Source organism: Tursiops truncatus, chromosome 2, assembly GCF_011762595.2.
Source record: "Tursiops truncatus isolate mTurTru1 chromosome 2, mTurTru1.mat.Y, whole genome shotgun sequence".
Classification (NCBI taxonomy): domain Eukaryota; kingdom Metazoa; phylum Chordata; class Mammalia; order Artiodactyla; family Delphinidae; genus Tursiops; species Tursiops truncatus.
In genome coordinates this window covers 81810314-81836528 of record NC_047035.1, presented here as the reverse complement: position 1 = coordinate 81836528, position 26215 = coordinate 81810314, and the positions used below count along the sequence as shown (strand labels likewise).

General features: G+C 44.3%; 1 protein-coding gene across 9 annotated transcripts in view; it reads left to right on the top strand.

Moving 5' to 3' along the window:
* The window catches only part of RASGRP1 (RAS guanyl releasing protein 1), a 1027205-nt gene that overhangs the window by 891578 nt on the left and 109412 nt on the right, over nt 1-26215 (top strand). For 8 of the 9 annotated variants that reach the window (XM_073800719.1, XM_073800720.1, XM_073800725.1 and 5 more), the window contains one exon: nt 25076-25158. The exons of the other annotated variant lie outside the window; for it this stretch is intronic. The gene's annotated coding sequence lies outside the window, so the exon portion shown is untranslated. The remainder of the gene's footprint in view (nt 1-25075; nt 25159-26215) is intronic. 9 annotated transcript variants of the gene reach the window in all.

The window sequence follows — 26215 nt, the reverse complement described above, 5'->3', positions numbered from 1 at the left end:
AGGGCATCTTTTTTGATATGCATGGTGTCCTGAAGCATTGAGATTCCCTGTTCTAAACAGGCTAGTGTTGCCAGATAAAATACAGGACCCCAGTTAAGTTTGAGTTGCAGATAAACAGCGAATAATTTTTTAATGTAAGTATGTCCAAAATATTGCATACTAGAAATATACTAAACAATAACTCTTTGCTCAGCTGAGATTCAAATTTAACTGAGTATCCTATATCTTATATTTGCTAAATCTGACGACTTTAAAACAGGCACATGTGCTGAATGAAAGATGCTAAAATCTTGGATGAAGGACATTAAATCTTCCCCATAAACATCTTTCCACTGAGTTAGAGGTGCATTTTTCCAAACCCTGATTCTGTCTAAACATAGTCCCCATGGCTCCCCTTCTCAAAAAAATATCTACACGTGATAGGGCTTGATTGTGTGCTTCAATATTTATTCTGTTGTCCTTCCCTGAGCCTCGTCTACAGCCATGCTGCCTTAGTTACAGAGTTCAGAAGAGAGACCCCGTGTCCTCATACCAATCCACGCCTTCATGATGGCGGACACAGAGCCAGGACTCTGCTTTTCCACGGGCAGTGGTGCTGAGCCCTGATGACACACTAGAATCACCCAGAAAACTTTACAATATGCCCATGCTCAGACCCACCCCGGATAAAGTGATGGCAGAATCTCGAGCAGTGAGGCCCAGTCTTTAACACGTTCTAAAGTTCCCCAGGTGACCCTAAGGTGCAGCCAACGCTGTGAACAATTGCCTTAACACCTAAGCCATCTGTACCCTGTCTTCAAGCTTTAAGTCCCATAAAGTAGTGCCTCTCGAACTTTCTATGCAGATGGATAAGCTCGGGATGCTGTTAAAATGCAGATTCTGGCTTTTTCGTGAGAGGGTGATGCTGAGATGGGGGCAGCAGCAGTCGAAGCTAATGAAACTTAAAAGCTTTTGCACAGCAAAGAAAAACATAAACAAGAAGAAAAGACAACCCTCAGAATGGGAGAAAATATATGCAAATGAAGCAACTGACAAAGGATTAATCTCCAAAATTTACAAGCAGCTCATGCAGCTCAGTATCAAAAAAACAAACAACCCAATCCAAAAATGGGCAAAAGACCTAAATAAACATTTCTCCAAAGAAGATATACAGACTGCCAACAAACACATGAAAGAATGTTCAACATCGTTAATCATTAGAGAAATGCAAATCAAAACTACAATGAGCTGTCACCTCACACCAGTCAGAATGGCCATCATCAAAAAATCTACAAACAATAAATGCTGGAGAGGGTGGGGAGAAAAGGGAACCCTCTTGCACTGTTGGTGGGAATGTAAACTGATACAGCCACTATGGAGAACAGTACAGAGGTTCCTTAAAAAAGTAAATATAGAACTACCATATGACCCAGCAATCCCACTACTGGGCATATACCCTGAGAAAACCATAATTCAAAAAGAGTCATGTACCACAATGTTCATTGCAGCACTATTTACAATAGCCAGGACATGGAAGCAATCTAAGTGTCCCTTGACAGATGAATGCATAAAGAAGATGTGGCACATATATACAATGGAATATTACTCAGCCATAAAAAGAAAGGAAATTGAGTTATTTGTAGTGAGGTGGATGGACCTAGAGTCTGTCATACAGAGTGAAGTAAGTCAGAAAGAGAAAAACAAATACCGTATGCTAACACATATATATGGAATCTAAAAAAAGAAAAAAAAAGTTTCTGAAGAACCTAGGGGCAGGACAGGAATAAAGATGCAGACGTAGAGAATGGACTTGAGGACATGGGGAGGGGGAAGGTTAAGCTGGGACGAAGTGAGAGAGTAACATTGACATATATATACTACGAAATGTAAAAGAGCTAGTGAGTGGGAAGCAGCCGCATAGCACAGGGAGATCAGCTGGGTGCTTTGTGACCACCTAGAGGGGTGGGATAGGGAGGGTAGGAGGGAGACAAGAGGGAGGAGATATTGAGATATATGTATATGTATACAGCAGAAACTAACACACCATTGTAAAGCAATTATACTCCAAAAAAGATGTTAAAAACAATATGCAGATTCTGATTCCACAGTTCTAGGCGGGCAGGGGGTGCTGAGAGACTGCATTGATAACATGCTCCCAGGTGCTGCTGCCGGTCATTGAGACACACTTTAAGGAGCAAGGCCATTAATAATAATAATAATAATAAACAGGACTAAACCACCTTCAAATCAAAGTCATTGCTACTTTTTACTTTATAATCCATGTAATAAGCAAAATTTATAATGAGACTGGTAATGAAAAGTTTCGTTGGATCACCAGTAGTCCTAAGACTAGCACCATATGTGCACTCCCGTTTCAAGTTGCAACTTCTTTGGATTCATTTCCTATCCGTGGGAAGCTAAAGAAAATAACAGTGGTTTGAGTTTCAGCACACAGATTTTTTTTCCAATGCGAATAGTCAGAAACCTCAGGCTGACGTTTCCTTTCTAAGGGTCGTGAAACCCAACAGATCTGTCAGGCTCTGCTGTGGAATGACTTAAGTCACAGCTGTTTACAAAAAGGAGCCACCATGTCTTAGTGGACTGGCCACGTGATATGCTCTCTGGAGTCATGTAAATGGGCTAAGTGGCCTCAAGAGGGCCCTGCAGCCCTACGGCCCAAGTCCATAACTCTGCACTGGCCCCCCCGGAACAGCCCCAACTGGCTTTCCAAGGGAACTTCCCATTTGTAGTGGACAGGAGTGAGGTTCTGGAGCTCCCCAGGCTCTGGTTTGAATCTCTGCTCTTCCACTGAGTGGCTCTGTGACCTAGGACAAGTCATGTCACTTGCTTTAAGCCTTGGGTTCCTACATATCTTCTGTAAAAAAGGAAACAGAAGAGATTATAGGCAAAGTGTTTGGTTAGCACAGTGCATGGCACATTAGTAACGTTAAACCCTAGCTGTTATTGTGTCGGGTTCTCCTCCATCTCTAAGTTAATTGGAAATACTAGCCTTGATGTCCCTTACAGAGAAAAGCTGAATCACTGCATTCAAGTACAGCACATGCTGTCCTCTGTCCTGGCTTGGGTTCTAGCCTATGTGAAGGACAGCAATCTGTGGCCGCAAAGAAATACAGTAATAGCTACGTCATATCTGCACATACTAAGAAATCATATCAGGCTTGAACGCAAACAAAATCCAACAGGTTTTTCTCCTACTTCATGGAAAAGGAAGTTTGTCTTGTGACCAGAGCTACTTCCTTATAAGGCCAAGGAAGAGAGAACTAAGGACAGCTTGAGTTACCCTGTGCATCTTTTATAGGAGCAGAGACTTACAGTGTGATGCTATTAGTGGGGTCTGCAAATGTCAGGAGCGAGTAGCCAATGAAAAGAAAAGTGCGATAGGTTTTTAATATGGATGAAAAGCTGCCTGCTCTCTCCTAAGCAAGTGAGGAACAAGAGAAGCAAGGAATTCAACCCGAATTACAGGGAATCTCTGGAATAAACGGGTAAACGGGAGACGTGATGTTTTTCAGACCATGTTTCAGTGCACAACCTACCAGTATCGAGGCTGGCTTCTGGAGGGCGATTTGTGACTTGTTTCAGCAAAGAGATGATTAAAATGTAAAAAATAGCAGATAACCCTTGAAATGCCAGTGTCAGCCTCAAAGAACAGCTTCCAGAGACGAGGAGTGGGTGGACTTCCAGAGACACAGATTCAGAATCTAACTTTAGCCTGAACTTTCCAAAGCTGCTCAGCAGTACCGGGGGAAAGATTTAGTGTGAAGGCAGCTAAGAATAGCAGCTCAAATCAGACTGTGGAATTAGATGAGTTTCAATCAACCACATGTCCCCCCAGTCTCTTACCTCCTCCCAGCCTCAGTGGGACATGAATACCCATAGCACTGGAGAGTTAGGGCTATTAGAGATGAGGCTCAGACCCAGAAGAATGACGATAAGAGCTGACATTTATCGAGTGATTAAGACTTGCAGGCCTTATGCTAAGTGCTTCCCAGAGATTGATTCATTTAATACTCACCCCCGAACTAGATGTAGCTTCATTTTACAAATGGGCATATTTATACTTTGAGATACCAAGAAGCTAATCTAAGGTCACTCCACTGGTGAAGAGGTAGAACTTGGAAAAAGTGCTGGGAAATGGAAAGAAAAACTGAAAGAACTGGAAGATCAGGGACTTTGACAAGGAGGAGAGACCTTCAAGGACAGAAAGGGCTAGATAACAGGGACATGCATTGTCCTCTTGTTCTATGAGAAATGAATAGAGACTTCTTACACTGCAGCAAGGGGTAAGGAATTAGGTTAGATCTAAGGAAAAAAGATTCCAGATTGCAAAGCTATGTAACATAAGTATTCATTATTGAGGGACAATGAGAAACCGGCTGAGTTAATTTAAAAAAACAAAAACACAGGGTGGTTTTGTGCTTCTCCAAGTATGTCCCACAGGACGCTAGTTCTCTAAGACATTAATAGGTATCATCAATAGGTACTGAGAAAATATTGTGCTAAATAGATTTGAACAGATTTCTCTACTGGAGGAGCTCTAAGAGCTTTGAATAGCTAATATATGTTGTGAGTCGCCAGTTGCAGAATGGAGTAGGTGGTGTTTCCCGAACTTATTTGACCAGAACCCTTTTCATAATAGTCTTTCCTCAAATATACATGGGGAAAACCTGGGGTTTTCCAAGATTATTTAGGTATGGAACTTCCTGGAGGCTGGGAACTGGCCTTGCCAGTTGGACTGGCATGGACTATACTAAAAGTATAGTCCGTGCACGCTGTCATTGGTATGGGCATCATTTAGGAGCTAGTGAGAAATGTGGAATCTTCACCCCACCCCAGACCTACAGAATCAGAAGCAGCCTTTTAACAATGTGCCCTCATGATTTATCTGCAGATTAAAGCTTGAGAAGCTCAAAATTTCTTCACGTCTCAGGATTTAGCTAACATTAGCTGTCTGCGGCATAAAAAAACCTCCCCCAAATTTACTGTGTCTTGAAACACTAATGATTTATCTCTCATGATTCCGTAGGTTGACTTGGCTTAGTTGGTAGATTCTGCCTCAAGTGGCGTGGGCTGCTTTCACGGACTGGACTGCAAGGTCCAAGTTTTCGCTCATATATCTGGTGCCTCAGTGCTCTTCCCTGGGCCTTCTCTACATGGATAGATCAGGATTTCTCAAAGCATTGAATTCTCAGGGTATTGGCCTTCTTACATGGAAGCTGGCTTCCAAAAAGGAAGAAAAAGATGCTGCCAATTCTATTAGGGCCTGGGCTTAAAAGTTTCAGGATATCACTTCTGCTGCATTCTACTTATTAGTCAAAACAAATCATGAGACTGATTAGATTCAAGGAGCGGGGAAATGGTTTCCACCTCTTGATGAGTGAAGTGGCATGTATATACAAGGAGAGAAGGAATTGGTGGTGGCCATCTTTGGAGACCATCATACTGCCCCTCTTGGGTGATGTTAGGTGCTGTGCATGAGCCCTGCCTAAAACTAAGTGCTTGAAAAGTGTGCTAATGTGTGTCCTGGACTGGCCCTTCCTCCAAGGTCAACAGACACTTCAACCCACTTTACAAAGGAAAGGTATGTCCCATCCACAGAGCATGTCAATACGAGGGGAGGGGTGGGAGAATGGATTAAGTCTCATCATTTATCAACACCAACCAAAACTATTTATTCTGGACTTACTATGTTCCAGGAACTTATATCTGCATATATATCAGCGTACCGTGCAGCTACAAGCCTACTCTCTGAGGCTTCCAGTCTAGTGTTAGGAAACAGTCGATAAATTAGTGAATCATTAACTAAATACAATAATTTTAGGAAGCAATAGGACTATAAAGAAGATAAAATAGGGCAATATAATTGTGAGAGACTTCCTAAGTTCATTTAGATAGGAGGTCAGAGAAGGTCTCAGAGTGGGTGTGTCATTAAGCTGAGACCAGAAGTTTGGGAAGGAAGCAGCCGTTCAAAGAAATGAGGTCAGAGTGGCTAAGGATGCAAGTGCAAAGGCCCTGAGGCAGGGACATGCTCTACATGCTCAAGGGACAGAAGAAAGGCCATTGTGCCTGGAGCACATTCCATAAGGGAAAGGGAGCCCTAGCTGAGGCTGGAGAGGTGGAGAAGGCCAAGGCTTCAAAGGGCTCTGTACACAGAGTAGGAATATAAGAACCAGACCAGAGTAAGAATGTGACGTGCTCACATTATATCCTAAATGCAGTGGAAAGCCACCGGACAGTTTCATGCAGTAGGTGACGCAACTTGATTTGCATTTTTACAAGGAGGTTCTGGCTGCTGTGTGAGAAACAGATTGGAGAGAAGAGCAGAAGCAGGGAGACAGGTTTAGGAGGCTAATGCGGCAATCTGGGTGAGAGGAAATGGCAGTTAGCACTAGGTGGGCTCTTAGTGCTGCAGGGCCCTGTGGAGCGGCCCTGCCCTTGCTATCCTCCTAGCATCAGGGAAGTACAGCCAGTCATCCTCCCAGCCCCTGTGGTTCCACTCCAAACAAATACATCTTAATTGAAGCCTTCACAGAGTAGACTATTGCCCTGGATGTCTGTCTTTTTAGAATAAAATTTTCCTGGAGGTTCTTTTATACCTAGAAATAGGTATTGTGAGACATTCCATTTCCTTCCTTAATCTTCCAGGGTCCTGACCCTAAACCCCAATTGGTCCAATTGATTAGAAATCAATTAAAAACTTAATAAATGACCTTTGGTCATCACAAGCTTATCTTTCTCCTCTGTTGGGTAGAAGTTGCAACAAACAGCCCAGGTAAACTACATGACAAGGAGAGAGGCCTGGAGAACAGAAGGATCTAGCAAAACATAGCTTATTTCTGCCTTCGTTTGTTTCCCCCAAATCCTTTTTCAAAGTTCACAGCTAAGAGGAAAACAAGTAGATTGGGGGCTCAGTGCTAATGCCCACTTGCTCAAGTATTGGTAAGAGAAAAGGGACTCAGTTCCAGAGCTTGGAATGACAGTTGTGTTTTTGTAAGACTATTGCAGAAGCGGTTCCTTATAAACTAAGGCAACAGCGTTGATGGTAAGCTGGGCTGAAAAGGGGAGGGGGGAGAGAGAGAGAAGGGAGACAAGGAGAAAAGATGGTTAAATAAAGAAGGAAAAAACAGTGATAATAGAATGTGAAAAGAAAGTGGTGAGGTCAGGATCGCCGAATCTCAAACCAGAAGTACAAACTCAGTTTTCCAGCCCCTTCTGAAAATATAGAGACTGAGGCAAAGTGGCACAAGTGAGGCCAGAACCCAGCCCTTCTGATTCTCAGAGCTCTTCCTCCTCCACATTGTGATTTTGAGGATTTTGTGAAAGTCTCCACATAGAACTAAGTGCAACAGAGCACCTCGCACTGTGTGGAACTCCGTAAATATTTAATGACGCTGAGCCAGGTAGTGATAAGTGCAATCATATCAGTATTAGCACAAATGTTTCCTCAGGTCCCTGAGTAGTTTTCAATAAGGAAAAGTCAATGACAAGGGCAACAGCCGGGGTATAGAGCCAGGTAAAGATCTGTTGTTTATTTTTAGTTTGGAATTCCTCTCTGCTTCAGAGTTCATTTTCCATAGGGTTTCCTCCCTAGTAGCTGCTGTGTGCAGTTGGCTGTTGGGAAAAGAGGGAGGCTTCTAAAGGAAAAGAAAGAATGATTCTCAGCCGCTCAGGGCTAATGGCATGGGCACCAGTCTAACCAGGGGCAGCTCCTTGCTGAGGAGCTGGACTCCCAAAGAGGAAGATGTCTGGCATAGGGCGTTCTATAAAATTTTGATGAGCAAATAAAACACCCCTGACTCCTGTTCCATCTCTCAGCTCTCCTGGGCACAGAGGAAAGGTTTAAACGTACAAAAGGAGAAGAAGAAAAAGGGAAAAATAAAAGAATAACGTGTCAGTTCCTCTATTGCCTTTATGTCCTTTATTATTGCCTCTATTCCTTTATTGCCTTTATGTCCCACTCAAAGGAGATCTATTTGAAAGTTAGGAGTGTCCCTCCTAAAACTGTTATTTAAACATCCAAGAACTGTTAGTTAAGCACCCAGTGGGCGACTGAAGGTGAGGCCCAGCTGTAATGCGGGGGCCACCTGCGAAGTAGCAGGCCTTAGATGAGTTAAGCCAAAGGCGAAACACAAGTAAGAGCCACTCCACATCTCCTGAGATCAAGGGATTCAAGGCCAGTAGTGACCTAAGGGCACCTGGAGATTTAAGAAGTGCTGGCCTCGGTGGAGAAGGGGGGGAGGAACCAGTAAGGAGGATCCTTAATTCCAGGTGGAGATGGGAGGGAAGGGAGCTCTGCACTGCAGTCCAAACACTGACCAGAGCGCAGTCTCTGACACCTTGACCCACACAAGAAGGAGAGTGGAGGCTTAAAGGAGAAGAAGAAAAGTCAGTGAGTCACAACTTGTTTTTATACTGAGAGGTGGACACTCAGACATCCAAGCAAACAGGAGGAAAGGAAACCCACTTTTTTGGTACACAGAGCTATCCAAAAACTCACTTCTGACCCCTTTAAAATGAGGGGGTTCATCTAATGGGAAACTGCAAAGGCAGGGATGTGGCTGTACCTCCTTAGCACTAACATCTGTTAAGAGCACATAGTCCTCCTGGTAATATATCACTTCTATGAGATAATAAGTTCCTTGAGGGCAGGCCTCACATCTATTTCATCTCTGCATCTTTCAGTGTGGAGCTCAGGGGTTTGTACATAGAAGCACTCTGTCTGTTGAATGACGGATCATGGAGGAAGACTGTTTCCATAGCCTCTCTAAGAAGTCTCTCATCTTTCCCCATCCAATCCATACTTTACTCCAAAGCCAGGTTAACCTTCATAACACACAATTCTGTGCATGTCATATCTGTCCTCAGAACTGTCCATGGTTCCCTGGTGCACACAGTTACAACAAGTTCACTGTCCCTGGCTGATGTGCCTGCCCACTCTAGCATGCCAGCCTTGTCTCACCCCATTCCCCTTTAAACCCTCTGCTTTCCACCCTCCACCTGCACCACTCCCTAATTCCCCAACACTCTCCATGCCTTTATTCACATCTGCCATCTGCCTGGAATCACAGCAGGAGGAGGGTCAGACTAGAGGTCTGGACACCTGGCTTGAAATCCCACCTCTGCTAGTTCACTAGCTGTGTGATCTAAGGCAATTTCTTTTAAACCACTGAGTCTCATTTCTTCACCTTTAAAATGAGGGAACTTATTAACTTTGCAGAGTTGTTGTAAACTGAGCTAAAACTAGATAACATTTGTGAAAGCAGCAGGCATAGTAGGTGCCCAACACGTTTGTTCTTCCTCTTTATGACCCTTCAGTTCTGAACACAAATGACAGCTCCTTGCTATAGGCAGAAGAGCCTCTCCCTCCCTGGCCTGAGCAAGCAGGTATGGAGGATATTCATGTCACAGTGAGGGAGGTGTCATCACAGGAGGTCAGACACATCCTCCTTGGAAGCAAACAGGCTGGCAGATGACATAGCTATGTGTCCTCAGACATAGAAACCTGGAGCCATGGTGCTAGAAAGTCTTTACAGGCTATCTAACCAGATCTCCTGATTTATAAATAAGGAAACTGAAGCCCAGTGAGGAGCTGAGCCTGGCCTCCTACCTTTTCTCTTTACTCTTCACCATGCTGTGAACAAGGGCCAATCCTCCTGAACCAGCCAGATGTACAGGAATACCCTGGGGCTGAGCCTGGGACTGAAATCACAGGCCAAAGAACTTCCTAGCAAGTGTCTAGCCCATTGCCTTATTCCAGACAGGCAGGCACTGTCCACTCACCCAACATTTATTGGATGCCTACAAAGTGTCAGGTCCACACCTGTGAGGGGGATATTAAGATGCCTGAGACAGACACCATCCCTCCCTTAAGATTCCCAGCCTAGCCAGAGAGGAGTCATGTGTTCAGATAATCCCCATGCACCGTGGGAACTGTGTCCACCTGGCAGTAGGAGCACCTAAGGACTGGGCCATGCTCCCTGGGAGAGCAGAAAAATCTTCACAAAGGAGACAGATGAGTTGGACCTTGAAGAAAAAGCAGCTTGCTAAGGGTACTGATGTTGGGCAGGGCGTTCCCACTCGGTCATTTATTTTCACTGTGCAAACAAGTCCAATAGCACATGCTGGAGGGGAGGCTGTACACCCGTGTCCACTGGTGACTGTTCTCGTCACAACAGAAGATCTGGCTCCATGAAGGGCAGCCCAGGACTCTCCCAAGGTGTACCAGGGTCAGGGATGTTTTTGAGCCAAATGCCAGTTACCCAATATTTCCTCTAATTTATTTGTTTTACTCTGATTACTTCCAAAGGTCCCTTATCACCTCCTTTACTGCTGGGATTGAGGTGGGCCTACATTAGAATAACTAGAGCCTCAGATATGGAAGCCTTCATTCAGAGAAAAAGAGAGACAAAAGCAAGTGGGAAAGCTCTTCAGTGAGAAGTACGTGGGTAAACCTCCGAAAAGAAAAGGCATTGTTGCACAGTGGGCTGGTTGTGTACTCCAGGAAGCAGATGCCTAGACAGAGTTAAGAGTCCAGGAGATTTACTGGAGGTAAGACCTGTGAAAGAGAAAGAGGAAAGAGGGCAGGAGTAGGTCGGGAAAGTCTTCAGACAATGATGGAGGTCTGACACCCGACAGGAAAGGAACAGAAGAGAGGATTGGGTAGAATGTTTGGGGGCAAAGATTGCTGACAGAGAAAAAATGACTGGCCCTTGTCCCCCTGAGCTCAGTCATGGCGGGGCCACCTGAGTTGTGCTTAATGGGTTCCAAAGCTGAGGCAGATCCCAAAGGAACCTGCCCTAAAAGCAATGCCTCATGGCAGGTTCTCTCTTAAAGGGAGGTCTGAGCAACACATCTCCACAGCTGCCAAACACTCGCATCATCCTGACGTAAAAGAACTTAGAGGAGAATCTACTGTCCTGATAGACGGTAGAACCTTGTTCTGCATGTGTAGGGAGTAAACCCTGATCTTAAGATAACAGATTAACTGTAGGTTCTATTTGTTAGTTAATCACTGGTGTACCGGATAGGAAAAACTCAATCGCTACTGTTTATGGCTGGACAGTTGAGGGTAAATCTTTGCTCCTGGAGCTCTTAGCTCTCTAGGAACCAAATTCTTTGATTAAGCAAGTCACTCAACTATCTGATCACTAAATGAAAAGAAGTGTAAGTCAATGTTCTCAGCCAGATAGAGAGAGAGAATAGAGGAGAAAAAGAAGAATAATCCATGAGACCTTGAGCACCATGAATACGGGATCCCATTTTTTTACCCCCAGTGAATGGCTTGCTGCTCCCAGTGTCTGGGATATGGAAGCCCTCAAAAAATATGGAATGAATGAATAAATGGATGAAGAGATAAATGTTACCCACCACTTCTAGATAAAACAGTTCTTCCTTACCCTTGTTCCTCCCTGTGTTTAGCTTCTCAGACATATTTTGATTTTTTTCTATATTTTTCTTTACATGCCATGCTGCATCCATTGGGGTTCAGTGGTAGAGAACATAATCCTTTCTAACTAGTTTAAGTAGGAAGGGATTTATTAAATGCCTTATGGAATCACTGGGACGGGAAGGAACAGACTCTAGGTTGAGCTGTCAGGAAAGACTCCTGAAGCACACTGCAGAACCAGCCCATCAAGGGAGCTGCTGCCTCTTCTACAACGAGGAAGCTACCTGCATCAGAACTACACCACTGCCACAGCAACCAGGAAGGCGCCAAGACCTGGAATCCTCCACTGCTGCCAGCTCCAGATCACAACACACCTGCTGCAGTATGAATGAATGCCCCACACTCTGCCTCTCATCACCCAGCTCCAGGTCACAACACACCTGCTGCAGTATGAATGAATGCCCCATACTCTGCCTCTCATCACCCAGCTCCAGGTCACAACACACCTGCTGCAGTATGAATGAATGCCCCACACTCTGCCTCTCATCACCCATGAAAGTAGTAGACTCTGGAAAGGCCAATTGCCCCCACATGCTTTTTGGCCCTCAGAATCAGCAGAAGCATGCCTCATGACCCATGTCTGTCCTCCAGATCTACATGAGTGCCACTAATTGGTCAAATTTGAATCACTTCAGGAAGCCTAGCTTGGAGAGAGTTGAGAAAATGTAGTTTTTAGACTTCCAGCCTCTGCAGGATAGAAGAAAGCAGTGTGGGAGGAGGGCAGGACGAATTGATGAGCCATGTCGCCGTATTCTCCTTTGCTGAAACCTCAGAGAAGGCCTTACCCTCTTATCTTCTATCAACTGCAAAGTAAGCATGTTCAAGCCAATCCTAAGGTAGCATTCTATCCTCACTTGTGAAGAGATTTAAAACAACTTTTGTGTGTTTTCTATGGACAAAGAAAAGCAGGAGTCATTGGTCTTTAGTTGTCTTCTACAAAGAGACATCATCTATGGACTTTGGCTCCCTGGATACTACATTCAGAGTGCCATGAGGTCACTGATGTCCCTCTGTAATCATGACTTTTTGTGTGAGGTCAGATAGTTAACAACCCTTAAAGAGTTCATAGCAACCCGAAATACAACATCTAGGTTTGACTTTGACTTGTGAAAGTCAAAGTCTTGTGACTTCTATGTCTCCATGTAGAGAGTTCTGGAGCATTCATTAAACCTTGTGGACGTTACTCAGTAAAAAGGTATTTATTGAACACTTGCTGCGTGCCAAGCACCATTTGCATATGTAATCAGCATGTTGAATAATCTCACTCATAATGTATTCAGAATTGGTTTTGTCTCCCATTGTCTCTCTCTCTCTCTCTTTTTTTTTTGTTGTTGTTGAAGTATAGTTGATTTACAACATTGTGTTAGTTTCTGGTGTAGAGCAAAGTGATTCAGATATATACAGATATAGATATATAATTTTGCAGATTCTCTTCCATTATAGGTTATTATAAGATATTGAATATAGTTCCCTGTGCTATACAGTAGGACCTTGTTGTTTATCTATTTTATATACAGTAGTTTGTGTCTACTTATCCCAGACTCCTAATTTATCCCTTGCACCTCCTTTCCCCTTTGGTAACCATAAGTTTGTTTTCTGTGTCTGTGAGTCTGTTTCTGTTTTGCAAGTAAGTTCATTTGTATCATTTTTTTAGATTCCACATATAAGTGATAATCACATGATATTTGTCTTTATCTGACTTACTTCACTTAACATGATAATCTCTAGGTCCATCCATGTTGCTGCAAATGGCATTTTTTCATTCTTTTTTATGGCTGTGTAATATTCCATTGTGTATATATACCACATCTTCTTTATCCATTCATCTGTTGATGGACATTTAGGTTGTTTCCATGTCTTGGCTCTTGTAAATTGTGCTGCTATGAACATCGGGGTGTACGTATCTTTTCGAATCAGAGTTTTGTCCAGATATATGCCTAGGAGTGGGATTGCTGGATCATACGATAGTTCTATTTTTAGTTTTTTAAGGAATCTTCATACTGTTCTCCATAGTGACTGCACCAATTTACATTCCCACCAACAGTGTAGGTGTTTCCCATTGTCCCATAATGGTTCTTCAGGGGGTTAACTTTTCCTCCCCCTAGTTAAAAACCTTGGCAAGTATTGTGGCATTTTTGCTCACTCCTAGGTAATAGAACAGTATTAGAGCCACTTTAAGCCACAAAGACATTCTCACTTTGGTCATGATAATGTCCAGTCCTGTGTACTAATCAAGAGGCTGAACTCAATTTACTATTGAATCCCCTCTCCTCAGGTCTGTCTCAGGCTGGGAGCCCACAGTGGGGGAGGAGGGTTGACACTTCAGCCTTCCACTTCATGATCTTCCTCACTCCCTCACCATCATACCTAACAGAGAGGAGGAGTGGGGAGAGCGGTGGGGATCGGGCAGGACTTCCTTGACTGGGTAGCTGTGTTCTCTGGGCCTGGCACTTGCTGGTGTTGGTGTCCCTGGGCAGGTGAACTCTTTCTCTCATGAAGTGTTTTTGTAGCTCTTCATGGGTCCCCTGCTAGGCTCATCTCCCCCGCAGCCCCTTTGACCTGGTAAATACATCTGTATTCTTGGTAGCCGCTTGCAGCTCCTTCCTCGTCCCCTGGGCATTGGGCAGTGCATCTCTGGCCCCTTTTGATGGAGTTTCTCCTCTCCTCTCAAGACAGGACCTCTTTTGGACAGGAGCCAAGATGGCTCCATCTCATCTGTCTCCCAAGTGGCCTTCATCTAGTCCACAGGACATGGGGTGACACTTACGGCAGGCTTGCCCTGAAAAGTCCTTGATCTGGCTGAGGGGGTTGGGAGACGTGAAGCGCATCCTCAGGGTTACTTCTTCCATAAATCTACAGAGGGTGTGCAGGTGGCACCTTTTGTTCCTTACTCTCTTTGACAGCTGATAATTATCAAGTTGGCGCCTCAGTCAAAACAGAGGCAAGAACGGTCCCATCGTAACATCCTGTAACACGTGCTTTCTAATGTCCCTTCACAGAGATGTGCCCCTCCCTTTTACGGAGAGTTCCTCAGCAATAGCATGCTTACGTTGTTCTTCTCTCCCCCACACACGCTTCAAGAGCCATCTCATCTCCCATTCCTTTGGTGAAGCATGAAGTCTTTCTGACTGTTTAATGTTTCTCAATCTTTCACATGTTTCTCAACCTTTTTCACATGTCCCTTTCAAGTCTGCCTCTTGCATAAAGCCCTGATCCACCTGCATGCCCCCCAACACAATTAACTCACTCCTTGGACTCCCTTGGGACCTTTATATACATCGATTACTATATTATGTATTGTTTTTTTCTCCTACTATTTGCCATACATAGCCTGAGAACTCTTCAAGGACAGCACCCATATCTTAGCCAACTCACACTACTAGAGCCATACTTGGTCCATCAAAGACAATCAGTTCATTCATCCAACATGGGTTTATTGAGCAACCACTACAGGCACTGAGGACACCATGATGAACAAGACAGATAAGGCCTTCACCTTCATGGCACTTCAAGGAACTCATATGCCTTTGTAGCATCTCATGGAATACCCCTCAGAGGTCCCATCTGTGCTGGGCCCCTCAGAGATGTGGCCCAGTGAATGGCACAGTGAGATTCTTCACTCCTTAACATGGAGGTCCATCACACTAATAAACAGTTGCCACAAATAACTTCTGGAGAACTCTGACTTGTTCTACTAATGTGGACTCACTCATTCAGTGACACAGTTTATTCAAAAAAGGCCTGGTGGGCTTCCCTGGTGGCGCAGTGGTTGAGAGTCCGTCTGCCGATGCAGGGGACACGGGTTCGTGCCCCGGTCCAGGAGGATCCCACATGCCACAGAGCGGCTGGGCCCGTGAACCATGGCCCTGGAGCCTGTGCTCCGCAACGGGAGACGCCACAACAGTGAGAAGCCCACGTACCGCAAAAAAAAAAAAAAAAAAAGGCCTGGTAAGTGTCCTGTAAGTCTAATACTGGTGACTATTTTATGCTTTCTGAGAAAGGTGATGCTCCCCAGAGGAATGTTTCTTCCTCATGAGTCACCTGAGTACACACCCAGCCCAGGGCTCCCCAGCAATGACGTCAGGTCTGTGCACACAGAGAGGGAGAAAAAAAAGAGTGCTCACACAGCGAATGTTCTTGTCTTCACTTCTAATAAGAGAGTATGGCTCACTGAAGTTCTGTTGCAGTCCTTTGTGTGAGGTGGGGAGGACAGTGACAGTAAGGCAGCTTGTACCTGAACATTGGAGGTGAAGAGTACCTGAGTCTGAATCTGTCAGTGCTGACAAACACTACCCATCAAACTCATTGACAACAAGGGTCTCCAGGGCCTGGAAGGCCCTCTACTCACAAGCCATTTCTCCCCTTCCTCCATATCACAGAGCAAGAAATTTTCACCATGGGACTTCAGCTGAGGTAGGATGTCTCCAGAAGCTCTGTGTTCATATGGCCGCAAAGGGCAGTGGGTATCAGACATTCCAGTCATGGTTGACAATGTAAGTCCTTGGGCCCTCGATATTTTGATTCAGAGAGCAGTCACAGCCCCAAACACTATGGAATTTGCTATAGCTTTTGCTATATTTGCTGTAGGATTCATTCTGCATAGATTCAGTCTTGGCTTGACATCAAAGGACACAGGATAGGCAAGACTCGACAAGGGAAGAGTTGACAGACCGTGTCTAGACTCTGGGATAACACAGAGAAGAGCACATGGGGCAAAGTTGTGGGAGGCCAGGTCCCAGAGGAAGAGATATCTCAGAAAAGACAGACTCCACATCAGATCAGTGCACAGGTTGCTGGTTCCTGGGAAGAAGGAAGCTGGCAGGCCTGTGTTCACTGTGGAGCTATATATAGCAGAGACACATGGCCAATATTTCTGTTAACGTCGTTCTAGTTTCTCAGAAGCCTTCCTGAGCTAAGACTGCTCTATCCTCCATAAACCTTTCCTGTAGAAGAGGGTTCAGTCACACAACCAAGTCATGAGCCAGCTGAGCTGCCAACTTCCTGGAGACCATCGCCAAGCCCGAGGCTGGGCTCATGTTGGACCGAAGCGACTTTTCCAGGTGTCTTGAAGCAGCCGATCCACAACTTCCCTGCAAAGATGAGGTGGCACTTAAGCAAACACCACTGGTCTTCTCGTCTCACTTGGGGCTGGTTACGCTTTATGGCACTAACAGCGGAGACTAGGAGTAGAAATGAGACCTCCTCAGAGCTAACTAGAGGTTACCTAGCTTTACCACCAGGACCAGCAGGAGTACTGCTCCACCCACCTTGTGAAAGACTGCTGCAAAAATAGGCCAAGATGATGCTGACTCTGCAAATGTAGATGCAGAATGTAAGCATGATACTTCGCCTCAGCGGTTCTCCCTTTTGGACCTACGGCTCCTGTTTCATAGGTCTTGTTACTTCACCCACCTCCCACCCCTTAACAGAAACCATGGAGATTCCAAATCCCCTGCATATGCTCCTCCTTTTCTGGAATGTTTCCCCCTTTTGTTTCTCTATCTCGTACCTTCTAAGATTCAGCTCTAACTTTCAACCTCCTATCAAGGCATCCTTGACAACTCTGAACTCCAGAAATTCTAACTGTACTTGTAATCCTTGGGGTGGTTCTGAAATCTGGGGCAAAACAAAACTCTCTGAGGAGCTCTTTAAATATTTACCATCACCATCCTCAGACTGTCTGAACTTGAAATTTGGGGAGTCAGGATGGGAAATCTGTCTTTTTGGTTTGCGTTTGGGTTTGGGTTGGTTTGTTTTTTTATGTACCTGTAGACCCTCATTTAAGAGTCACTGGTCTCTAAAGAACCGTGTCGTATTTGCTATATACTGTCATAAGGGTTTTTACTGTTTGGAGTTTGCTACCTTTTTTTTCCTACCAATGCATCAGCTCCTCTGTCCAGGAGCAGGGCTCCCCACTCACTCACACACACACACACACACACACACACACAGTTCAGTGCAGTACACGGTGAAGATATAATAAATTGTTCATGCTAGATTGCCACACCTGATGAGGGGAGAAGGAAATGGAATGGTGGGAAAGTGAATGTTTATATTGTCTTATATGTCTTCCTTTTGTTGTGATTCTATGAAGAACAAATCCTATACATGCCCCAGACCATGCCGTAAAGAGCTGGTCTTAAAAGGGAAGGGTTGTGGCTAAATCCAGAGCACTGACAATGCCAAATGAAGATATAAATTAACAGGAACTCTCATTCAGTGCTGGTGGGAATGCAAAATGGTACAGCCACTTTGGGAGACAGTTTGGAAATTTCCTTCAAAACTAAACATACTCTTAGCACACGATCCAGCAGTGGTACTACTTGGTGTTTACTGAAATAAGCTGAAAATTTATGGCCACACAAAAACCCAATCATGGATATTTATATCCGCTTTATTCATAATTACCGAATCTTGGAAGCAACCAAGATGCCCTTCAGTAGGTGAATGGGTAAATAAACCATGGTATGTCTGAACAATGGAATATTATTCAGTGCTAAAAAGAAATAAGATATTAAGCCATGAAAAGACATGGAGGAAGCTCAAAAGCATATTAATAAGTTAAAGAAACCGATCTGAAAAGGCTTCATACTATGTGATTCCACCTATATGACATTTTGGAAAAAGCGAAACCATAGAGACAGTAAAAAGATCAGGGGTTGCAAGGGGTTGTGGGGAGGGAAGGATGACTAGGTGGAGCACAGAGGGTTCTTAGAGCAGTGAAACTACTCTGTATGATACTATAATGATGGATACATGTCATTATTAACTTGTCCAAACCCATAGAATGAAAAACACCAGGAGTGAACCTTAATGTAAACTCTGGACTTTGGGCGATAACGATGTGTTGACAGTGGTTCATCACTTGTAACAAATGTCCCACTTCGGAGGAGGTTGGTAATGGGGGAGGCTGTGCACGTGTGGGGTGGGAGTATATGGGAAATCTCCGTGCCTTCTCAAATTTTCTGTAAAAATAAAGTCTATTTTTAAAAAGTGAAGGAGAGGGTTAGTTATCACTGTGCTGTGTGACAACTGATGCATTTCCATCAAGTCTCATTCTAGTAGAAGGAGGGTTATGATAAGGACACAGAGATGACGGAATCTTAGAAAAGGGAATTAGGTAAAGTCAAGCCTTAGGAGCACTGAAAAGTCATCAGAAGTAGTAATAATAATGCTAATAGCTATTCTTTTGTGAGTGCTTATCCTGTGCCAGACACTGTGCTGGGCAATTCACCTGACGGCGATACCATCCTACTTCTTTAAAGATGAGGAAATTGAGTCCTAGAGCAGTTAGGTAATTTGTCCATTTCACAAATAACAGAGTCCAGGTTAGAACCCTAGCCTGTCAGACCCGAGAGTTGGAGTGTTTAACCAGTCTTTCCATTTCTTAGCATCATGTGGCTCTTTTCTTCTCTGCCTCGCTCAGTAGAAGAGCTCCTTCTACTTTCTCAGCTACTGGCACGTGATACAAAACGGCTGCCTCATCCCTAGCGCTTTTACAGAGACTCATATCTCTATGACTCCCAATTTAGATTCTTGAGGGTATATGACTATCCAATGAATTGGCTGCCTTTGAGTCAGGTATCTATCCAGGAACCAATCAACTATAGCCAGGAGGGTCACCCCAGAACTATGGGTAGTATAGATAAATTGCCAGATATGTACATTATATCGGGACATCACTTACTATGGTTGGAAACAGAAACCTGGAGTAGGCATTGTAAATTTGCTGCTTGCCTCCTATGTAGAATCAGGCATCCCCATCGTGCTATGATGAGATTTAAAGGAGTTAATCCATGGGAAGTGTATAGTGCATTACTTTGTGCCTGGTACAGAGTAATTGCTATGAATGGCATTATTATTCAAGCTGTACTAAACCATGTTTGCTCTGGTATTCTAGTATGCTATGCCCTTGACTCCCAACTTAGTTTGTTTGCCTGACCCACCTATTTCAAGAACATATGCTTCGGGTCTTCCCTGGTGGCGCAGGGGTTAAGAATCTGCCTGCCAATGCAGGGGACACGGGTTCGAGCCCTGGTCCAGGAAGATCCCACATGCCGCGGAGCACCTAAGCCCGTGCGCCACAACTACTGAGCCTGCGCTCTAGAGCCTGCGAGCCACAACTACTGAAGCCCATGTGCCCAGAGCCAGTGCACTGCAACAAGAGAAGCCACTGCAATGAAAAGCCCACGCACCGCAAGAGTAGCCCCCGCTCGCCACAACTAGAGAAAGCCCGCATGCAGCAACAAAGACCCAACACAGCCAAAAATGAATAAATAACAAATAAATTTATTTTAAAAAAACCCCAAAAACATATGCTTCAACAATTGCCAAACTGAAATGTCTCTGGAAGCACATCCTCTTCCAGTGTGGGTTTGATAACACCCTTAGACAACAAAGGTGGATAATTCCCAGTCTGAAAATGTCCAGGGCTATTCTAAAGTGACCCAAACCAATGCTAGCTTTTATCTTTGGGAAGGTCTTAAAGGAAGAAAATAGAATTCACAGAAGCAATAGGCAGATATGCCCGACAGCAAATTCTGCTCCTGAAGGCATAGGTTTTGCTCCACTGGCCCATTTAACAAGGAAGTCATTCATTAATGAGCATAAATAACAGGCAAAAAGGACTGTCAGACTGAGCTTGTCCAGACAGCCAGAGTGAGTTTATGCATTTACACGATATCCCTAAGTGATTGCACCGTACCCAGCCAGGGAATTTAAGCATTTCCAGAGGATTGCTATGAACCCCAGATAGTTCTTCTAGAATCCCTGTAAACAGAGCCTTATACAAAACAGGCATTCTGACTTTTGTTGATTCTGTAAAGAGTAGATAAAGAACAGAAGGAGGCAATGCTGCCCTGCGGCTTCATCCAAACAAGATAAGGTATTTCTCAGCCCAGGCGTAACAATAGCCACCAACTTATGTTTGTGTTATTTCAAAATTTTCATTTGATTCCCAACTATTGCCCTGCAAACAAAGTAAAGCCTCTGTTCTCCAATTTTCCAGATGATAAGGTTGAGGCCAAGCAAATTACTACTATTGCTGCTGCTAGTGAGAAGAACTAGAAGGACTCTAGAACCCAGGTCTCCTGACTGACCTGTCATTTCACTGCCCCATGATGTCTCCCTGTGGTGTGTGCTCATGGTGAAAACTATAGAAGGAACCTTCCAAATAGTGAAATCACCTGGCTGAGAAATAATCGGCGTGTCTTAAGATGTGTTCCTTAAATCACTGTTGTGTCATTATGCTTTGAGAATATGCTTGGGAATTACTGCTTACCAAGTAGCCCATCTTGATTTATAATATACATTAGTTTATTAAAGGCTCGGAGCAATTGTACACAAAGAAATCTATATAATTCATATTAACCCTGTAAGCCTCAAACCTATTTGACCATCAAATTCTTCTTGGGTATGTTATTTATCTATTTATTTATTTATTTATTTTTATTTATTTATTTTTTGCGGTACACGGGCCTCTCACTGTTGTGGCCTCTCCCGTTGGCAGAGCACAGGCTCCGGACGCGCAGGTTCAGCGGCCATGGCTCACGGGCCCAGCTGCTCCGTGGCATGTGGGATCTTCCCGGACCGGGGCACAAACCCGTGTCCCCTGCATCAGCAGGCAGACCCTCAACCACTGCGCCACCAGGGAAGCCCTGTTATTTATTAATGTCATACAGTGGACTATTCTTTGGAAAATGTTTTAGACTATGTTAAAAACAATCATTCAGTGACATAAGTAAATTAACTAAAACATTATGCCTCATTCCGTTTTGCTTGATCCTCAGTTTCTTAGACCCAAACAAATTTCTAGAAGTGATACTAATTCTAAGGAAGCTTTTTGGACATGCAGTGTGCTGTTAGGAGGCATATAAAGGGAGATGAAACTTGAAAGATTTGAAGCAGGCATTAAGAGGGCTGATTAATATAGAAATAGAGTTTCTATCTCCAACTTCAAGGTGGCCTACGGAAACTCCAGGTAGCCTTCTCTCTTCATTTTTTCTCTCCCCCTACATACTTTTCGTTTATCTAAGTCAGTTTCAGAGCTGTGTGGAGTTGAGATGGTTCTCCTTTCCTTCCTCATCTTGTGGCTTTCCCCCTAAAGAGAACTTTCTTTAATCCCCTGGGAAAATTGTCTTTCTGGAGATCAGCATCTTCTATGAAGATGAAAGCAACCACCCTGTGGTTGCTGGGAACAATGATGGCAGCATTAAGGAGAAAGGGACTGTTCATTAAGCAACCAACATCCACTGCACAGAGTGAGCCTTTCATTATTAAACTACTTTCTCACACCTTCTTATCAGTGGCCGGAGCTCCCCAGTTATCTACCAAAGCAACTTCCCTTGAAAGAATTAATTTTGAGACTGCTTGGCCCTACCTCTTTTACATCCGGATTAAATTCATTGATCCAAGTTGCCAATTTACTGAACACATTTCCCACTTGGGGAAACGCACGAGCTTCCTCGCCTGTGGCCATTCCCAAAAGCAGTCATATTTTAAGATGTTTTTTCTAGTCTTTGTCCTCACCTGGGGCCGAGGGAGGGTTTAGGAGACTGGCCACTTTCTGTAACGTGTTTTCCTTCTCACATGATCCAACATGGCTTAGTGCTCCCAGAACTTTTCTCCGACTCATGTTCTCATCTCTAAGGTTTCTTCTGTACCATCAGAGCGGTTCTTCCAGGAAACAGCCTCAGTGTTTAAGACAACGTGCCCCAGAGGGCAGCCCCTTCTCTGGCCCACAGGCTGCAGACATCACTTCCTCAGTAGTCCAACCTGCCCCCCAGAAACAGGGAATGTATTCCTTCTAAGAGGGCTTCTCAAGAGTGAGATGAGTTAGCGCCTTCCTGAGTGCCCGCTGGGAGATGGAGAGAGGATTCCCAGCCACCACTGCACCTTCCATGCCTCCACTATCTCCAGGGCCCTGAAGCCGATGTTCCCCAGCAAGACAGTGCGCTCCTGCATGGTTCCTCTTGGGGAGCCGGCTGACTGAGGGCTGCCCCCTCCATCGTTTGGCTGATACTTTACGGCCAACCCTGAGCACTGCTGAGTCACCCTTCTGGGAAGTCCAGCCTGTTACCATGTCTTTTATCTCTCTCTCGCTTGCTCAGAGCGAGAGCAAAGTTAACTTGCTAGACATTACAGAGTGAAGGATGCTTTCTTGCAGAATTTAACCACCCAGAGCAGAAAAAAGCACCCCTACTCAAATGACTCCCCTTCTCAGCTGCTTGTAATGCCCTTTTTACCATTTATATCACTCTACCTAGATTAGAAATGACATTTCTCTTAAAGGTTAAGGTAACACTTTTACCTAATAGTTATTTAAATAATAACAAAATCAAACATATATGTGAAATGTACATAACTGCTTTATAAATATTAATGTTTATATTTCATAAATACAATATTAATAAACTCACATGACAATGTTATGAGATAGGTACTCTTATTATGTCCATTTTACAGACTAGAAAACTGAGGGAGAGAAAGGTAAAGTAAATTCCCTATGCAGCTAGTGTAGTGAGTGGCAGAGCTGGTGTTACCTTTTCCTCCCGGAATCTGTGTCCTGGTGTCCCCCTCATGGAGATGAAGGGAAAGAGCAGGGCTGGGAAGCTGAGATGCCACCTAGAAATGGAGCATGAACCTGGTTGGGAGCTACCCTGCCTCCTCCCCCTGCATTCTCAGTAGGGTAAAATGGGCTGCTGGGTTCTGTTGTGCTCAGGGCCAGTAGGGACTGAGTCCAGGAGGGTCCAGTGGATGGAAAATTACTAAGAGGAGACATCAAAGGTAGGGGTATTCTTGCTAAACTGGTCTAACAAGATTCTTACCTGGGAAGGCAGGCCAAAGACTTAGACATCAAAGATGGGGGATGAGGCACTTGATCAGATATCAAGGGTAGGGGGGGCGTTCTTGCTTAACTGACTCAGCAGGATTCTTGCTAAAATTGCACCAAATAGGCCCAAGACAGGACAAGGTCAACACTTCGCGAAAGGGGCTCAGAGAGAGATACCTGATGAAAGTTTGGTCAAAGAGAGAGTCTTTGTCAACACACACACACACACACACACACACACACACAAACACACACGCACACACGCACACACCAGGTTTGCCCCCCTGCATTCCCCCTAGTGCTACTTCTTTTCTAAGAAATTGGGCTAAGTTAGGGATCAGAAGACTTGAGTTCTAATCAAGACTCGAGTTCCGCCTTGTTCTCCCTCTTCATCCTTGAGCTCTTTTTCACGAACTCCCTGAGAAGGTCCTGGGTGGTGGGGGAAAGCAAGACAGAACCACCTCCTGGGGTCCAGTCACTAGCACTAGGTCTCAGTGGCCGGGTCAAGTGGACAAGAGGCAGGAGAGTCAGAGCAAGTACCAGTTTCAAGGAGAACTTAATGCTCATTTTAACTGGTTTTCAACTACATAATAATGTAGCAAGAGGGGATTTCCTGCCATGATTTCAAAGGATGTTTAGCATCCCTGCAGGTTTAAGCACAAAGCAGGGTCAAGAAAAACGGCAAAAAACTTTGAAATGAGCAAAAAGATTATCGAGTATCCTTTCAGTGAAATGCAAGATATTGTCTGGAGGACCCTCCCAGGATTGTCTGATTCATTAGCGGTCTGTGCCTTTCTCGGTCTTCAACAATTTTGCAACTCTGTAGAGACAGACTTTAACTCATGGAGAGCTGAGAGCGATGCAAATGATTCCTGTTCATGAAAAACCAAACGAATTTTGTCCTGTGAAAAATAAAACTGATTTCCACCCTGTGGGACAGGCTGTTTTTTCATCTAGCAGCAATGTAAACCAGCATTTCTGATTGCCTATATAAAGAACTGGACTTCAGCTTTGCCTTTGAGCTAGTTGTAATAGCTTACTAGTTCTCTCAATATTCATGAGTGAATATTTGATGTGTATTCAATTTGTATGAGAGTCACTTTTTTTTTTTTTTTTTTTTTTTTTGGTACGCGGACCTCTCACTGTTGTGGCCTCTCCCGTTGCGGAGCACAGGGTCCGGACGCGCAGGCTCAGTGGCCATGGCTCACGGGCCCAGCCGCTCCGTGGCATGTGGGATCTTCCCGGACCAGGGCACGAACCTGTGTCCCCTGCATTGGCAGACGGACTCTCAACCACTGCGCCACCAGGGAAGCCCAAGAGTCACAATTTTACCTTTTAAAAAGAATTATTCTCTGACCATAGAGATTCCACAATTTGATAGCTAGCAATAAAAATCCTTTCTTACTCTTCTAGGGTGTGACCTTAAGATTAGACCAGATGCCAGATCATGCTGACGCTCAAAAAGAGGCAGCTTTAAAAGGAAATAAAGTTTTAAAAGGTTCCTTGCAAGGGGACTAGGACTTAATTATTTTTGCATTAAAGTATAGTTGATTTACAGTGTTGTGTTAATTTCTGCTGTATAGCAAAGTGACTCAGTTATACATACATTCTTTTTTATATTCTTTTCCATTATGGTTTATCTCAGAATATTGAATATAGTTCCCTGTGCTATACAGTAGGACCTTGTTGTTTATTCATTCTATATGTAATAGTTTGCATCTGCTAATCCCAAACTCCCAACCCATCCCTCCCCCACCCTGAGGACTAGGACTCATAAAGCATCTTTAATTCATTGGCAGAGACTTCCTGGAGCATTGAGATGCACCTGGGCCAACCGGAAAATATCAACTCGCAGTATCAGTGCAAAGAAAGGACATGAGAGGTATGTCTGCCAGTACACCATGTGTACGCTAGACCCACACTAAGGGGGCCTGGACAGAATCTTCTTAAAGAGAGGGATGCAAAAACCTAGATGAAGAGACCAAGAGAGAGTTCTAACTTGTGTTACTTAAGTTAGTTAAGAATTGGGGTTTCTTGGGGCTTCCCTGGTGGCACAGTGGTTGAGAGTCAGCCTGCCAATGCAGGGGACACAGGTTCATGCCCCAGTCCGGGAAGATCCCACATGCCGCAGGAGCGGCTGAGCCCGTGAGCCATGGCCACTGAGCCTGTGTGTCCGGAGCCTGTGCTCCACGGCAGGAGAGGCCACAACAGTGAGAGGCCCGCGTACCGCAAGAAAAAAAAGAAAGAATTGGGGTTTCTTTAGTTTATTTTTATAGCCCCACTTACCTATTCTTGCTTTAATTGCCTGTGCTTTTGGTGTCATGTATAAGAAATCATTGTCAAGATCAGTGGAATATTATTCCGTTTTTTCAAAGAAGGAAATCCTGCCACATGGTGACAACATGGATGAACCTGGAAGACGTTATACTAAGTGAAATAAGTCAGTCACAGCAGGACAAATACAGCATGATTCCACTTATATGAAGTGTCTGAAATCGTCGTAGAAACAGAGTAAAATGGTTGCCAGGGACTAGGGGGGAGGGAAAATAGGTTTACTGTACAGTGGGTATAAAGTTTCAGTTATACAAGATAAGTTCTAGAGATCCACTATGCCTGTAGTCAGCAATGTTGTACTGTACACTTACAAATTTTGTTAAGAGGGTAGATCTCATGTTAAGTGTTCTTACCACAATCAATCAATAAAAGTAAAACATTAAAAAAAAAAAGAATTAGTGACTGTTTAGATTCCAACTTTTCTCTGCAGTGCTCTTAATTCAGACATGGCAACATAGACTAGAATGTGGCTGTAATGATCAGGGGATGGCCGCCGACATTACCGAGCAGCTATTTCATTCCATGCCCCTGATTTTTGGTCTCCTTTATCGTACTTTACGTGAAAAAAAAAATAAGGTTGGAGGCAGTGAACAGTAGCCTTTTTT